At 46.1% G+C, this 16544-nt stretch overlaps 1 long non-coding RNA gene and 1 other non-coding gene across 3 annotated transcripts; both read right to left on the bottom strand.

Annotated features, from left to right (window-relative positions):
• Positions 1 to 1710: 1710 nt before the first annotated feature.
• On the bottom strand, positions 1711 to 11284 carry LOC134396890 (uncharacterized). 2 transcript variants are annotated; one of them, XR_010025298.1, is made up of 4 exons: positions 10060 to 11284; positions 7423 to 7634; positions 6712 to 6850; positions 1711 to 2103 (listed from the first exon to the last, which is right to left on the bottom strand). It is a non-coding gene; the product is annotated as an uncharacterized LOC134396890 (long non-coding RNA). The 2 variants fall into 2 exon arrangements; XR_010025299.1 differs by having other exon boundaries at positions 7423 to 7574; positions 10060 to 11281.
• On the bottom strand, positions 8358 to 8493 carry LOC134397030 (small nucleolar RNA SNORA38). The gene has a single exon (XR_010025319.1). It is a non-coding gene; the product is annotated as a small nucleolar RNA SNORA38 (small nucleolar RNA).
• Positions 11285 to 16544: the final 5260 nt, after the last annotated feature.

The raw sequence follows: 16544 nt of genomic DNA, 5'->3' as shown, positions 1-16544 counted from the left end.
AAAGGGCAACTGAAATGATCAAGGGATTGGAGCATCTCCCCTATGAGGGAAGTTTACAACAGCTGGGATTGTTTAGCTTGGAAAGAAGGAGGCTAAGGGGAGACGTGATAGAGGTGTATAAAATTACGCATGGTGTGGAGAAGGTGGATAGGGGGGCATTTCCCCCCCCCCCCCTTCATAGTATTAGAACCTGGGGTCATCCCATGAAGCTGATTGGTGGGAGATTCAGGACAGATAAAAGCACTTCTTCACAGAGCACGTAGTTAAACTATGGAACTCACTACCACAAGATGTGGTGATGGCCACCAATTTGGATGGCTTTAAAAGGGGGGTGGATAAATTCCTGGAGGAAAAGGCTATCAATGGCTACTAGTCCTGATAGCTATGTGCTACCTCCAATAGCATAGGCAGTAAGCCTATATACATCAGTTGCTGGGAAACACGGGCAGCAGGTGCTATTCCACTCATGCCCTGCTTTTGGATCCCTGGTCAATAGCTGCTTGGCCACTCTGTAAACAGATTGCTGGACTAGACGGACCCTTGGTCTGACTCAGCTGGGCTCTTCTTACATTCTTATGTTCTTACTAAGAGTGCAAATGGATGTAACACAAGTTCCTATTTGTGCATTCTCCCTCATGTGATTACAATCAGGAAATGTGGAAATCAGGGCCATGGCTGTTGGTCTCACTCTCTTGTTGCATAGGCCACACTGGACTTGGCAAGACTGACTTCTGGGAAACATTCAGAGAATCAGGCTACAGTAAAAGTGCTCCCTCTGCTATTTAAAGGAGCTCTGGGAAACTTCAGGATCTTCTCCTTCTGTGTAATGCAGCCCATACCAATCACATCAAAGAACCAGGAAGCACATGAGCCCAGGGTAAACAACACGATTTCCTTTAATGTAGGGACACTGCTAGCTTGTCGGCTGTGGGGCACAGGACTTGTAATTTGGCTCAGTACATGGGCACACAGGTGATTTATGATTTGACCATGGTTTCATTTATTTTATTTATATACTGCCCTATCGCCAAAGCTCTCTGGGCGGTTTACAAAAGTGGATCCCCTGTAAAATTCTTATCAATGAGCCACAGGAATGAGCCTGGGATAAAGCTCCCCTCCAGTTCTAAACTTAAAAGGGCTGATTGGGAAGCTCACAGTGGCTAGGGAATTCCTCCATATACCACCCTAGCCTTCCCCAATCTGGTGCCCTCCAGATGTGTTGGGACTGCAACTCCCATCATCCCCAAACAGCATGCCATACCAGTATGAATAGGTTATTGGTCTACCTATACAGATTACTCTCTGTTCTGACTGCCAGCAGCTGTTCAAGGGCCCCCCACCCCAACCCGGTAAGGGCACCATTTGGTTGCAAACAGTGTTGTGCACATATATTTATTCTTTGATTGCATTTATATCCTGCCTTTTTTCCTCCAAGGAACCCAAGGTGGCGTACATAATCCTCCTCCTCTCCATTTTATCCTCTCCACAACCACCCTGTGAGGTAGGCTGGGCTGAGAGTCTGTGACTGGCCCAAAGTCACCCAGGGGGTTTCCTTGGCTGAGAGTGGTCTAGAACCCAGATCTCCCGACTCTCAGTCCAATACTCTAACCGCTACACCACACCGTATGAACGGCCCATGAGTTGAGACCCAGTCCCCAAATCCCTCCTACATCCAGACTCTACTAAAATCAGCACACCGTTAATCTTATTGTAACTCTTTTATTTTAAGTAAGATTTCACATTTTAGCTCTCCAATCTGTAACAGGGCAACAAGGTGGGGAGGCTCAGGGGTTAGTGGGCACGGATGGATCCATATTAGAACTCCAGAAGGAAGAGAACACTGGGATAACAGGGAAGGAGAGTGACAGGGCAAAGGTGTGAATGTGCAAGTGATCCCATGCGCTGAGGGATGGTGCTTGACGAGAGTGGACCCTGCAAGGGAAACAGAGCGGCAAGGGCAGCTCTCATTGTGGGTGGAACTCGCCCCGTCTCGCAGCTGGACTTCCCAAGACTGCCCTTGTCTTGGACTTTCCCCCCATTTCTTGGTCCTGCGTTTCTTGCAACCCGTCAAGCCAGTTCTTGAGCTGGTCGCATCAGCAGCTCCTAAGGACAAAATAAGGAAGCGCCGTCAGTCGGTTTGTAGAAAATAACGCTGCTGCATCCTGAACGCTTGCAAATGGTGAAGCTCTCCTTGCACTTCTGAACCAGTCATCTCACCCACCCACCCCGAGACCTTCTACCCGGGACTACATCTAAGCGGGATTTCATTTAAAAGGTTTTTATGCTGCCCTTCAGCAAAACTTCCTGGGTGGCTTCTGACACCTCGACCTGAAGAACTGGGAGGTGTATTGCCAGCCCACGGCCACCACCACGAGAAAGAATTTCCTTCTGTTACCTTGTGCCTGCCAGCCGACAAAGGTAACTCAGTTGTTCCTATGAAAGCTGCTAACCTTAAGAACAATGTGGGAATCAAATTTGTCCAAGTAATAATGTATTTACTTCTTTAAAAACCCCTAAATAATAGTAACAACTTAAAGGCCCTATTCAAAAGTCACCTTAAACCACAGCTGTAACCACAGTGGTTAAGCCAGAAAGTCGGACCGTGTTCACGGTTTAACCGTGTTCAGTTAAACCATGGCTTTAACTATGGTGACTAAGGCCTTTCAGAAGACACCTTAAACCATGGTGACTAAGGCCTTTCAGAAGACACCTTAAACCATGGCTTTAACCATGGTGACTAAGGCCTTTCAGAAGACACCTTAAACCATGGCTTTAACCATGGTGACTAAGGCCTTTCAGAAGACACCTTAAACCATGGCTTTAACCATGGTCACTAAGGCCTTTCAGAAGACACCTTAAACCATGGCTTTAACCATGGTGACTAAGGCCTTTCAGAAGACACCTTAAACCATGGCTTTAACCATGGTCACTAAGGCCTTTCAGAAGACACCTTAAACCATGGCTTTAACCATGGTCACTAAGGCCTTTCAGAAGACACCTTAAACCATGGCTTTAACCATGGTGACTAAGGCCTTTTGCCTTAGTCACCATGGTTAAAGCCGTCGTTTAAGGTGTCTTCTGAACACAGTCTGACTTTCTGGCTTAACCACTGTGGTTAAGGCCATGGTTTAAGGTGTCTTCTGAAGTTATTCTGCACAATGTCAACCAAGACAAGCAAATAACTGAAGCAAAAGATACAAGACACTGTCCTCTAATTTATAATAGCTCAGTGTAATAAAGCACATACTTTGCATGCAGAAGGTCCCAGGTTCCCTCCTTGGCTTCTCCAGGTAGGGTAAGGAAAGAAACCCACCTGGAAACCCTGGAGTGGCTGCCAGTCAGTGTTGACAATACTGGGCTAGATGGACCAATGGTCTGACTCAATATAAGGCAGTTTCCTCTATGTTATTTCCTGCCTAACCTACAAGACAGACTCCTCTCTCTCTCTCTCCTTTCTTCACTTTCCTCTGTGTCTCCCTTTTCTTCTTCCCCCACCTGAAACCTCTAACTTCCATCCAACTGGCTCAGCCGCTCTCAGAACCCCACGGTCCAATCCCATCTCAGTAAAGAAACCCCATCATATTGAAGTTCCATCACCTCCAGAGCCAATTGAAAACAGTGGCTCAGATCATATAGTTTCATGGAACGGACTCAATCTAATCCTGCTAGTAGAAAGGGGTGTGTGATTTTCATTGATTCTCCCTTCTCACTGCAGTCCCCAGTGCCACCTCCTATGCTGTTTAGCACATCCCACAATCCTCCAGAACAGGTATTTAGACACGTGGTGGGTAGTGGTGGCAGAGGCTGCAGAGGGCAAGGGGAAGGAGTGAAAATCACCACCTTCCATCAATGAGCAAAGTTCTGCTCACGGGAAGTTAGGATTCATGACTCTCTTCTTTCCTAATTATGATCATATAACTTCTAAAAAATGTTATACATCAGCCTTTCCTAATCTGGTGCCCTCCAGATGTTTTGGACTACAACTCTCAGTATCCCTGAGTACTGACCATGTGGGCTGACATTGATGGAAGTTGTAGTCCAAATCATCTGGAAGGCACCAGGTGGCTATACATCTAAATCTATATGCTTTACGTTTCTCTAACATATAGAGGGTGATATATCACACAAATATAAACACACACACACACGTCTTCACCTTGATATTTACCATAATCAAACCAACACCATTTTGCCCAGAAGGTAACAAAAGCAAGAATATTTTAGATGAAATAAACAATAATCAATAGGGGGAAAGCATAAAGCAAGTGCCGAAGACAAAAAAACTGCTATTCAGTGAAACAGATTAAAAAAAACGAGGATGTCAGACTAGATCAGCCTTCCTCAACCTGGGGCGCTCCAGATGTGTTGGACTACAACTCCCAGAATGCCCCAGCCAGCTCGGCTGGCTGGGGCATTCTGGGAGATGCAGTCCAACACATCTGGAGCGCCCCAGGTTGAGGAAGGCTGGACTAGATGATAAAAAACCCAGGCAAATAAATTCCAAAGATGGGGAAAGGCACTCACATCTGAACACCTGCAAATATCTGAAGGCATGTGAACACCTGCAAGCCAGCCCCAACAAAAAGGGCTTCTAAAGTTAAAAGAAGCAGGGCAGGAACACAAATAGTCTCAACCAGGGTTAGTAACTTCGGATTAGGGGAGGGGAGCCCCATTGCCCTGCCTGGAACCCAGTGGAGACCGCACTCGACGCTCACTGCTGGATTGATGCCAAAGCTACTGGAATTGCCATTGCAGCGGTGGGGGCAAAAAAGGAGTGGCTTTTCAAGGAAACAAACAGAATCGCACCCGAGGAGGCTTCCAGGTGCAAGATTCTGCTTCCACATTTGGAAGGGAGCAGGGGAGATGCACAAAAATGGCCGTGGGGGATGAAAACGGACCTTCATCCCTGGTTTAAACAGAACAAACCTAATTTCTGGACCTCCTTTACTGAAAATGTAGGACTGGAAGAGCATACAGCAGTAGGCAGCCCTGTACGCAGAACAGCCTCCATCCCAATTCATCTGCCTCCAGTTCTTACGTGCCCCCACACAGAAGAGTACGGGCACGCCTTTGTGGGAGGCTTCACTTGCGACATTTCTTAGTCATCAAAAGGCTAAAAACCTGGTCACCACTTGTCTGAGGGTAACACACACACACACACACCATTGCTGGTTCAACTGCTGTGATGTTGCGTAATGTTCATGAACATTCTAACTGCTCAGGGTTGAAGGAAATGTCAGAGTGCTAGAACTATGCTTAGAAATTGTATTTTATTGAAACAGGTTTTATTTAAAATTGTTTAGCTTGAATAAGAGTTTACTGTTCTTACTATGCAAGCCATCCTAAGACAACTAGGGTTTTGAACGGCGGCTAAAAATGGATGGAATAAAATAAATAAAAATTAGTACATCTGCTGTGAAAGTTGATTTGGCTGAAGGAAAAACACTCACACATGGTCTAGAGCAGCCTTCCCTAACCTGATGCTCTCCCAATATTTTGAACTACAATTCACATCATCCCTGACTATTGGCCATGCTGGCTGGAGCTGATGGGTGTCGCAGTCCAAGATACCTAGAAAGTATCAGGCTGAGGAAAGCTGATTTAGGGACACATAGACCCGGTTTGGATAATCAGTGGGAGAAACACAGTGTTGGTTGTTTCCCCTGCCCCAGTGCATGCTGGTTATGTGACCGGTATTACCCTAATTACCTGAACCATGTCATAGGTTGCTGTGACATCCAAACCCACCGTGTGGTGAAGGTGTAGTGGATTTTCACCCACCCTACAACCCATGGCTTGCAGTAGGAGTTGTCAGGTGGGTGAAAATGCTCTTCAGGTGCACCATGCACCAGGTTCGGATGACATGGCTACCAGTGCTGCAGTGTGGGTAATTAAGGTAATCCCTGTCACACGACTGGCACACGTACGGGAAACAATCAACACTGTGTTGTTTCTTCCACGGAACAACCTCATTGTCTAGAGTCTAGTGTGCTGTTTGGGAAAAAGGGTTTTCTGAGGGCTGGATGTTCAAATTCGCAGGAGGTGGTTAAGGGCGAAAAATAAGGCACAACCTAGGAACAGGAAAGCTGTATGCTCTTCATGGGAAGTGTGGAAGGCAACGTTCCATGTATAGATTCAAAATAACCAGGCAAAACTGTTGTCAATGTATGTAGAACCTCGTAGCTTGCCAAGTGCATTTACAATCTTTACATCAAAGGAGAGACTGAAAGAACTGGGCATGTTTAGCTTGGATAAGATGAGATTGAGGGGAGACCTGATAGCACTCTTCAAATACTTAAACAGTTGTCACACAGAGGAGGGCCAGGATCTCTTCTCGATCCTCCCAGAGTGCAGGACACGGAATAACGGGCTCAAGTTAAAGGAAGCTGGACATCAGGAAAAACTTCCTGACAGTTAGAGCAGTACGACAATGGAATCAGTTACCTAGGGAGGTTGTGGGCTCTCCCACACAAGAGGCCTTCAAGAGGCAGCTGGACAGCCATCTGTCAGGGATGCTTTAGGGTGGATTCCTGCATTGAGCAGGGGGTTGGACTCAATGGCCTTATAGGCCCCTTCCAACTCTACTATTTTATGATTTTATGACAGGGAAGCTTAATGTCATTCTACAACTGCTCTGAGGTTATATGCAGTAACTCCACATAATCTTTCAACCATGATTCAATGGTATAGTTTTGTTCAGCACTGACACACCTGTGGTGACTTTTCAGCCCTTACATCCTGCTTTGGTCTCCAAGATCAAGTGAGTGCACTCTTTGCACGTACAGTTCAAAGTGCCAGACTGCATCAACGGACAGCTGTTGTGGCTCTTCCTAGCTCTGGAATTCTCCTCCTGAGATTCAAAGTGCGAACGTCTTCCGAAAGTGATGTAATTTAAGAAAAGAAAAGCAGAAAACACATTTTCTGACTGGGGTTTGATTTTTATGTTTTTGCATATTAAAAGCTCTCCATAGAATTATTTAAGGCTTTTGCATATTAAAAAGACCCACATAAGTAATAATAAGTATTATTAATGCACAAATAGTAGTCTCCATGCCTGCGCATACTAAGAAAACATGGGGTTATGGCGCCACCTGGGGGCAGAGGAGAGATCCAGCCAAAGAGGAGAAATAAAATAGATTCAGAAGAAAACAGCAATGGACAAATGACATTCAGCTGTTATCAAGAACAGTCAAAATTTGTGGATCCTCTAGTAGCTTAATCCTTATTAACTAGGATGGATTACAGCTCATGAAACAAATGAAAATTACCTGCTCTCAGACTATCATAGATGTATTAAAATTTAGTTTATAAGCATTCATCAAACCCACTACTTTTTCAAAATAGACATTAGAAAACCTCAGTGTCTCGTTAGGGTCTGAGAAAAAGGAGAGGGGGAAGAGAGAGATGTAGGGCACTACTCACAGACTGGCAACACCAAGCCCCAGATCCTGTCACCATTTCATCCAACAGAGATATCAAACCTCATGGGAAGCAAGATGGAACCTTGCTGCCGCCCCACAAGGCCAAATCCCATGGAGCGGGGAAGGCCCCTGGCAACGTCGCCTGGAACCTGCCTGACAGGGAGGAATAAAACCACTTTAGTGCAGGGCCTCCCACTTCCAATCCTAACAGATCTAGAAAGAGCCCAAGAGGATAATGGTACTGTTCAGCAGGGAGAGGTCTAGGAGAAAATACTGCAGCAGGGGTATAGCGTAGGTTTGTCACCTCCTCTGCTGTTTGTGTAGACCAGGGGTGGCCATGTGGGGCCCTCCAGAAGATTGGGTCTAGGCCCTAGTCAGCATAGTCAATGGTGAGGGATTCTGGGAGCTGTAGACCAAAACATCCTTAAGGCCACCAGGCTTTAGACCAGGGATGAGGAACCTCTGGCCCACGGAGGTTCCCCATCTGGCCCGTGAACCGCCAGTCGGCCTGTCAGCCAGAGGTTGGCTTTGCTCATGCCGCTTCTTCCCCACATTGCGGGAAGCAGGGGGTGGGCAAAGCTCCCCTGGCCTAGGCAGCGGATAGAGCTCTCCAGCCACTGCCTGGGTTTCGGGTCACTTCTCCCGTGCTACGCCTTCCTGCATTGGGGAGGACACGGCATAGGCGAACCCAGCCCTCAGCTGAAACGCCAGCAGGTGTTCCAGCCTGTGCTTTGGTCAGCGTCTGGGTGACATCAGAGGCATGGCCATATCCTAGAAACCTCTTGACCTTGACTTCATCTGGCATGCACAGGGCTGGCTGGGGGGTGGGGTGATTCAATCCCCCCACCGCAAAAGTGTCCCCCACCCCTGCTTTAGACAGATATGGCAAAAGCATATTCCTTCTCACCCCACAGACTGCGGCCAGCGCTTGCAATAAAGTGTAGGACTAAAGACCATTGCACAGCCTCCACACAGCAGCTGTGCTCTCACAGTGAGGTCTTAGTCCTTATGCTCTGCCTCCAGTTCTTACGTGTCTATACACGGGAAGTAAAGACACGCCTTTGTGGGAGGTACCCTGGGCCTAAGCTCCACCCCCTTTCCCACCACACACACTCGCTTCTATCCGCTCAAAGGCCTTCTGCAGAAGCCGCTCCTGCAGTAGGAGCAATGTTAGAAAGACCTGCCGGGAATAGAACAACCCCTGTTTGCAATTGGAGGAGGTAGAAAATATGCATCAATCCATTGGGCACAAATGCTGTGCTTCAAGAACGAAGCCTCCCAGCATGCAGTGGGGCTATGCCCCAAATTAACCACTTACTTCCATACATTTTATTTATTTATTTGTGGCATTTGTATACTGTTGAATATAGTAAAATCCCTCAGCGGTTTACATTTGAGAAAGAGGATTCCTTCTTTCCTTGTCAAGGAACTCAAGACTTCTCCCTGCTGCCCCAAAAGCTTCTGCACTGGGGCTGGGGTAGAGGGAAATGCCTTAAGAACACTGAGCAAAGTCCTGACTTTGGGAGGACGGTTGGCACCTTCTGATTCTCGTATTTATTTATTATTAGCACTATTTATATTCTGCTTCTCATTTGAATAAATCCCGAAGCGGTCTACGAAAATAATACCAAAAAATACACATTGGTATTGCATTAGAGGTGGGTTCAAAGATGGCTCACGGCTGGTGGAAAGCCAAAGATACATTTTTAACAGAGGCCTGTAACATTCCAGCACTAAGGCCTGACGTTCCCAGGCGCTACAGCTGCCCAAGAGTGTCATGTTCTAACTGGGGCTGTGCACCGCCTTGGGCCGAGGCACCAAATCCGAGCTGATTTGGCCTGCCTCAGCTCAGTTCCAAGGCAGTTCTGGTGCAGCCTGAGGCGCCCCGAAGCCGATCGGCTCCGAAGCTTCGTGTTGCCTCGGCCAATTTGGAGCAGCACCAGGTAGGCCTTACCTGCCACCTCACTTCTGCCAGTTTAGTACCTCTATGGCCACAAACTACGGTGGCCATAGAGGTACTAATAACTCAGACGCCCCTCGATATCTTAAAATCGCATGCGGCCTGGTTATTTTTACCTCCAGCTATGGAAGCCAGCAGAAGTGAGACGGCGACTGCAAGTGGGGAAAGGGAGGCTTTCTGGGTGCCAGCTAAGCAACCAACACCTAGAAAAGTCCGAGTCGCCTTGGAGAGCCCGAATCTTGCTCGGCTTCAACACCGAGGCGAGTCGGCCAACCCCCGAAGCAGCCCTGAGGCAGATCGGGGGTCCCTGCACAGCCCTAGTTCTACTGAGGAAGAGAGCCAGATTGGCAAGCACCCTTGAGGCTAAAAATTTGAACTGTATTCTTTATCTAATAGATGCCACCCAATGCCACCAAAGAACTGACCATTATAACGAGAAACAAGAAAAATAAGCTATACTACTCTGGCCAGTAATAACTGTTGCTAACTGAATAGCAGTAAGTCATGGTTCCGTTGCTTTGTGTCCACTTTTTGTCTTGTCTATCCACCTTCTTCTCTATGTCCCTTTTATTTATTTTATTTATTAAATTTATATACCGCCCCATAGTCAAAGCTATGCCCCCTCTTCCTCAAAGTGCCAGCAAATGACTTTTTGTCCCCAGACTCCACTCCACATACCTTTCCAGATGACAACGCAACTTGGGAAGTTAGAGATCCAGGATCCAGTGAAGTCACATCTCCTCGAAGGGACAAGATGTTCCACTGAGGAGCACCGGAAAGGTAAAATAGATCAGGTGTTCTATCTGGACAAAGCAGAGAAAACAGGAGAAGAGGAATTCTGCCTTTGACATCAGATGCAGGCTGTAATCCCAAGAACACTTACCAGAGAGGAAGTCCCATTTCGCTCAGTGGGACTTACTATTGAGTAAACATGCTTCGGATTGCGCTGTCAGTCTCTGATGACATTTCAGAGCAGATCGGAGAACCTGCGACCCACCAGATCTTGCTGGAATACTATGCCCATCATCCCTGAACACTGGTGGTGCTGGCGGAGTCTGATGGGACTTGGAGCCCACTAACATTTTGGAAAGTCACCGGTTCCCCAACTCTGATTTAGAATGTAGGCTCCTTGGGGCAGGGACGTCTCTTTTGCTAATGTTACTCTGTAAGAAGCCATGTAGACTGATGGTAGAGTAATAACGGTATAGACGTACACCAGCTTGCTCCAATTTAATGTCCTCCAGACATTTTGGACTACAACTCCCAGCACTCCTAACCATTGGCCTTGCTGGGCTGATGGGAGATGAAGTCCAAAACATCTGGAGGGTACCAGATTGGGAAGGCTCGCCTACATAATTTCAGCCCTCCCGGTTCTTTAGCCAAGGATGAGAAGCACTGCAGTAAAACAAAAATATATGAGAAAAGATATTTGTTGGCATTGACATGTTCAAAGTTCATGCTTTATTCAGAATCCCAAGAGTTTGCAAAGTAGGATGGATAAGTAGGACCTGCAACAAAATGTTGCGGTATGGAGAACTCCTTGTTTAGGATTCCAGATACTTCATTCTCCCACCCCAGTTTCCCTCTCAACTGACACTTGGCACCATTGGGTTGTTTTAAGATGTCCCCCTCCAACTTGCCTTGATTTTTTTTCAGTAATGGAGATCTCGGGGTTCCCCCAAGCCTACTGATAACCTCCCACACACACATGCAGTGCCATTTTGGTTCTGAAACAACACTCACAGCTTGAGCATCGGAATTATTTGCAAAATAGGATTGATTGTTGAGGATAAACAAGGGAAAAGGAGTGTTAAATGGAAGAAAACTGGAGTGGGGGGTTGAAAGGAAAACCAGATTGAAAGCTATGAGTGAGGGGCAGGTATCCATGATTATTTTGTGAACCGCCCAGAGAGCTTCGGCTATTGGGCGGTATAAAAATGTAATAAATAAATATTATAAATAAATAATATTTTGTCATGTGAAATTCCTGGTTGTTTCCAAATGTATAAACACAAGAACCACAACATTTATATTATTAACAGATAATGATTAGCATATAAAAAATAAATTATTATTGACAATTATTATGAACAATTTCCCTTCCCATCCCTTTTTCCTTGAGTGCCATGTCATTTTTAGATTGTAAGTCTGCAAGCAGGGACTGTCTTGTTTACTGATTAGGACTTGCCTTGGGAAAACCAAGGTCCCCATATGGGCCTTTGCAAATCCGAATTTTAATAGATCAATGAAATGAAACTGGCCTTGGAGAAGAGGGAAAGGTTCAAGGTGAGGGTGGTTGCAAACTGGGGCCAAATGGCTGCTGCTAGCTGACACCCTGCAGCAGCTGCCATGTTGGGGGTAGTGTATACTGAGGCCACCATTGCCAAGGTAACCGCAGCCGTAGGTGTCCCCATCTCTTTAACCCCCCCAACCCTTGGCCAGCTCATGGGAAGCACAGGCCGGCTGGGTTAAGAGGGATTCAAGCCAGACCCCCCCACCCCCCATCCTACCAAAACTGATGGGTCAAATAGTTAAACTCCTGTTTCCAAAAGGCCACGGAGATCATAAAATAGCCATAGAGCATCACACGAAAGAAATCCCAGTGAAAACAGGAGACACAGACGCAACTCAGTCCACAGAGCTTGTTCACCTGTGGCAGTCAAAGTAAGGATCTGCTCTGAAGGAACTTCAAAGAAATTTGGGATTTTTCAAGTTCACAGTTCAAACCCTCCGGAGCCAGGTTTATTAACAGTCACTCGCCTGGTCACCTGTGGTGAATAAGAATTGCCTGCAAGTGACCAGGCACAGAAGCTTAACAAATGCAAAGCTTTCCTTCCTTCCTTCTGGTGAACTTAAACTTTGCATAGACTAATGTATTGCATCAGAACAGGGGTGGAGAGAAATAGGATAAGAATCTGGTCATGTTATATGGTTATCCACAGACTCGTAAATATAATGCTGACACATGGGAATTCGTATTCGCCCCCCTCCCCCAGCTCCAGGAACAGGTGCTGAAGAATTCACTATCAACCCCTAAAAGGTTCAGCCTGTTGCCTAGGAATTTAAAACATTTTCTCAGCATTGTGGGTAAATATGCCAGTTACATCTTTCTGTACAGAGAAATGTGAATCAGGGGAGGGACCCCTTAGCTCAGGACTCAAGCACATGCTTTGCACGCAGCAGGTCCCAGCTTCAATACTTGGCATCCCCAGTTAACAAGATCATGTGATGGGAAAACGCTTTCGCTGCCTGAGACCTCTAGAGAGCCACTAGACGAGTGGTTCTCAACTTTTTTTTGCTCCATTCCCCCCTTTCACCATTGTTCAGAATATAATTCCCCCCTTCCCAAGATAGTCTAACTCAAAAGGTGCAATCCAAATAATATGCATATAAAATTGAAAATCTTTTACTTTTTCTGTATTAGTACATATACATTTATTTGGATTATTTTTATAGTAGAGTTTTACAAATTTAATAGCAATAGAAAATGCTGATAGATTTTTATTTAAAACTTGAATAAAATTAGTTTTTAATATTCAGAACTAATTACTTAACAGACTAGACTTTACTGAAGTTACTGAAGCATACTTCGATGAACAAAAAGTTCTATAGAATTCCAGTGTAATGTAGTTTATTTTATTTGAAGAAGATTACACTCAATGAGAAACCTGTGATTATTTTTTTCTTTGCCTGGGAGCTGAGAATGTAAAAGGGGAAGCTTGAAACTTCTAGGATTGCGAGGGAGGGAGGGAAAAGAGAGCAAAGGCCTGGCTTTTGCAGACGACATGACACTTTTCTGGGATGTTTTAAATAACATGTGTAGGAAGACATAATCTACAGGACATCATACTTTACTGAATAGTAGTCCCAATTCCCTCTACCCCCTGGAACCCTAAAATTCCCCCCCCCCGGGGGGAATTCCCCCCCTTGTTGAGAATCCATGCACTAGACATTACTAAACTGGATGGACAGTACAAGGCACCTTCCTAGGTTTCTATAAAAAAATCAGCATAATGCAGTAGTTCCCAAACGTTCTGGGGAAAACTGTTCAGAAGACACCTTAAACTCTGCAGGTTAAAGCTTTTGGTTAAGCAGCAAGGTTTAAGGGGTCTTGTATGATGCATTTTGCTAAACCCTGCTCACTCGCTAACCACAGGGTTAGTAGCTCTAACCATAGCTTAAAGTGCTGTGTATGACAGCACAGCTTGCGGTTAGAGATCCACAGTTTCGCTAACCACAGAACCTGAAGTGTCATCTGAACAGGCCCAGTGTCATGTTGGACATCAACTTGGACAGCTTTAAAAGGGGATTAGACCAGTGGTTTTCAACTGGTGAGTCGTGACTCAAAAGTGGGTTGTGAGATCAATCCAGATGGGTTGTGGCAAAACTGTTGCTGCCATCTTGGGCATGGGGAACAATGCAAAAGTGGGTCCTATGTTGTAGGTTGGGAGTTCGAAGTGGATTAGACAAACCCATGGAGGACAAGTCTATCAGTGACTATGAGTCATGATGGCTATATGCCTGCTTTCCCCAAACTGGTGCCCTCCAGATAATTTCTGTGTCAACCCCCCCTGGCCCCAGCCAGCATGGCCAATAGTCAGGAATTCTGGGGGTTGTAGTCCCAAACATCTGGGAGACACCAGGTAGGAAAAGCTACTTTCAGAATCAGAGGTGGTATACCTCTGAATTATGAGCTTCTGGGACCACGAACAAAAGGGTGTTAATGTGCTTAGTCCCAGACTTCCTATGGGAATCTGGTCAGCTACTGTGGGAAACAGGATACTGGACTAGATGGGCCTTTTGGTCTGATGCCGCACGACTTCTCTTATGTCCTAAAGATCGATATGGAAGACAATTGCCTTGAAAGGCAGCTTGCCCACTGCTGTCCCTGGCTGGGAATGCTGGTTGTGTTCAAGGTGTATTCTTAAATCATGTGTGATAACTATGAGGCCCAAGAGGTCTTGTCACGTATGGACTGTTTGTGCATCCCTGGAACATAGTCCAGAATCTTCTGAAACACACATGGATTCCTTAACGGACTAGTCAATAGACAGAGGGTGCCTGGAAGGTGGAAAGTTTGGAAGCCACAAATGTAATGTGGGTGGGTGTGGGTGTGAATTTGAATACAGACATTATCAGCGGCATAATTTCATTCTTCCAAACTAGAACAATACGGAGTTGGAGATCACAACCGGGAGAAAATGGCGTGGTACCAATGATGCAAGAGATGAAGCAGCTGAAACTTGTTTTGTCCATTCTTCTAAAGGTTCTTCCCCAACACACACCCCTACTTGTGGCACACCTGGAGTCCTGCTCGATAAAGCAGAGAGAGGAGGAAAAGAGCACACACACCCCACAAAAACACACACCCTAGGGAAGGAATGGATGGTTAAAGCTGCAGCTGCTTTATCCCTTACCTTACTCAGCCCAGGTTTGGTAGAACTCATCCCATGAGTTATAAGCAGTCATCATACCGTAAGTTACCCCCATATTGTTCCAGGTAGCCCTGGGCAGCGGAGCTCCGAAAGGGCTAGTCGCTGTGAGTTCTGCTAAGGAGTAGGACGCTCACAACAGGAATGCCGATCCTGGTGGAAAGTGTGATGTCTAGCAGAAGCTGATCTCAGCAGTGACGCTCACCAGGTCGCCTTAGAGAAGACACACTATCCCTCCCAGCCTAAGTTACCTTGGGAAGATAAAATGTCAGCAGCCACAGCCTGCTCAAAGATTATGGCAGCCACCTTTTCTTTTCTTAGCAACTTGCCAATTAAAAGAAAAAATAGTAGGTAAGCTAAGCATTTCTGATTATCTCCATTTCAAGAAAAGCAGCTATTCACTTGATAATTTTGGTGTGTGCCAAGCTAATGCTGAACATTTTGACTGGGTTCACACAATCAGAGAGAGAAAATAAGACGCAATGGCACATTTTCCCTTCCCACATGTGCTGGTCACGTGCCACCTAATTACCCTCATCAGGTGCAGGTTGATGTGATGTCTGAACCAAATGAGGATGGGTGGATGGAGTAGTTAACAAATCGCTTAAAAACCCATGGCTTGTTTCTAGGGTTGCTGGGTTGTTTGTAAACCATCCCAGCCAGACACCCTCACCAGGTTTGGATGCCACAACAACCCATGCCTGCTGAGGGCAACAATGTTAATTATGAGACTCCCCATGAGGAAGGAAAATAAGCCACTTTGGCTTATTTTCCCTCCATGATCATGTGAATCCACCCATTGGCAAGTTCAGTTAAAAAGAGTTATCAACACTATGATCTGGTTCACATAATTAAACAACCCATGGTTCGGTGTGCGTGGGAGCGATCATGTGTGGTAGCTCCTGACACACATCTGCTTCCACTTTGCTAAACAACCCAGGAACACCCTCTTCCTAGATGGTTCTTTGTGATGTCTGAATGCAGAACTCTGGGCTGCTGAGGGAGAAACAACCTAGAATTTTAACCAAAGGAAAAAAAAGCATGGGTTAAAATCCTGGATTGTTTTTCCCTCAACAATCCAGAGTCCCACATGTTTTAAAACAACCTACAGTTAACATGATACCTCTCTAGAATGACATATCTATGTGATATTTCTCCACCACAGGGAAAACTAGCAGGAACATAGACACATTCTTTCTACTCAAGGCTTTCCCAGCCTGGCACCCTGCAGATGTGTGGGGACAACAATTCCTATCATCCCTATTATGATGTTTTCTGCTAGCTGGGGATGATGAGAATTGTAGTCCAACCCTCCCGGAGGGCACCAGGTTGGGACAGGCTGCCCATCCCTAACGAGTTCTGCCTCATTTCCCTCCTGCTGGCAGGCATTCGTCAAGCACTGCTAAGGCCTGCTGTTTCAGGAGCCCCCTTAATGCAGGCACCCCCAATAGCGTCCACAAGCTCTTTGCTCCTTGAGCCCTTCAAAAAAGTTTTTTTTTAAAAAATAAAAATATTGGAAAATGTTAGAGCACCAGATTCTCCTTCCTCTTCCTGAACCTGCCACTTCCTGTTCAGCAGGCAGGAAGCGAAAACAAGGCAGAGAAGTAGAGGGAAGAGAAAGAGCTGGGCCAGAGGCTGGCTGGGTGTTGAGTGAAACAGCAAGGTAATGTGGGTGAGTAGGAGAGAAAGAACAAGGCTAGAAAGGGAAAGAAGGCAGCTAGGGACAAGCAA

This window comes from Elgaria multicarinata, chromosome 3 (assembly GCF_023053635.1).
Source record: "Elgaria multicarinata webbii isolate HBS135686 ecotype San Diego chromosome 3, rElgMul1.1.pri, whole genome shotgun sequence".
NCBI lineage: Eukaryota > Metazoa > Chordata > Lepidosauria > Squamata > Anguidae > Elgaria > Elgaria multicarinata.
This window is presented reverse-complemented; position numbering and strand designations above follow the sequence as displayed.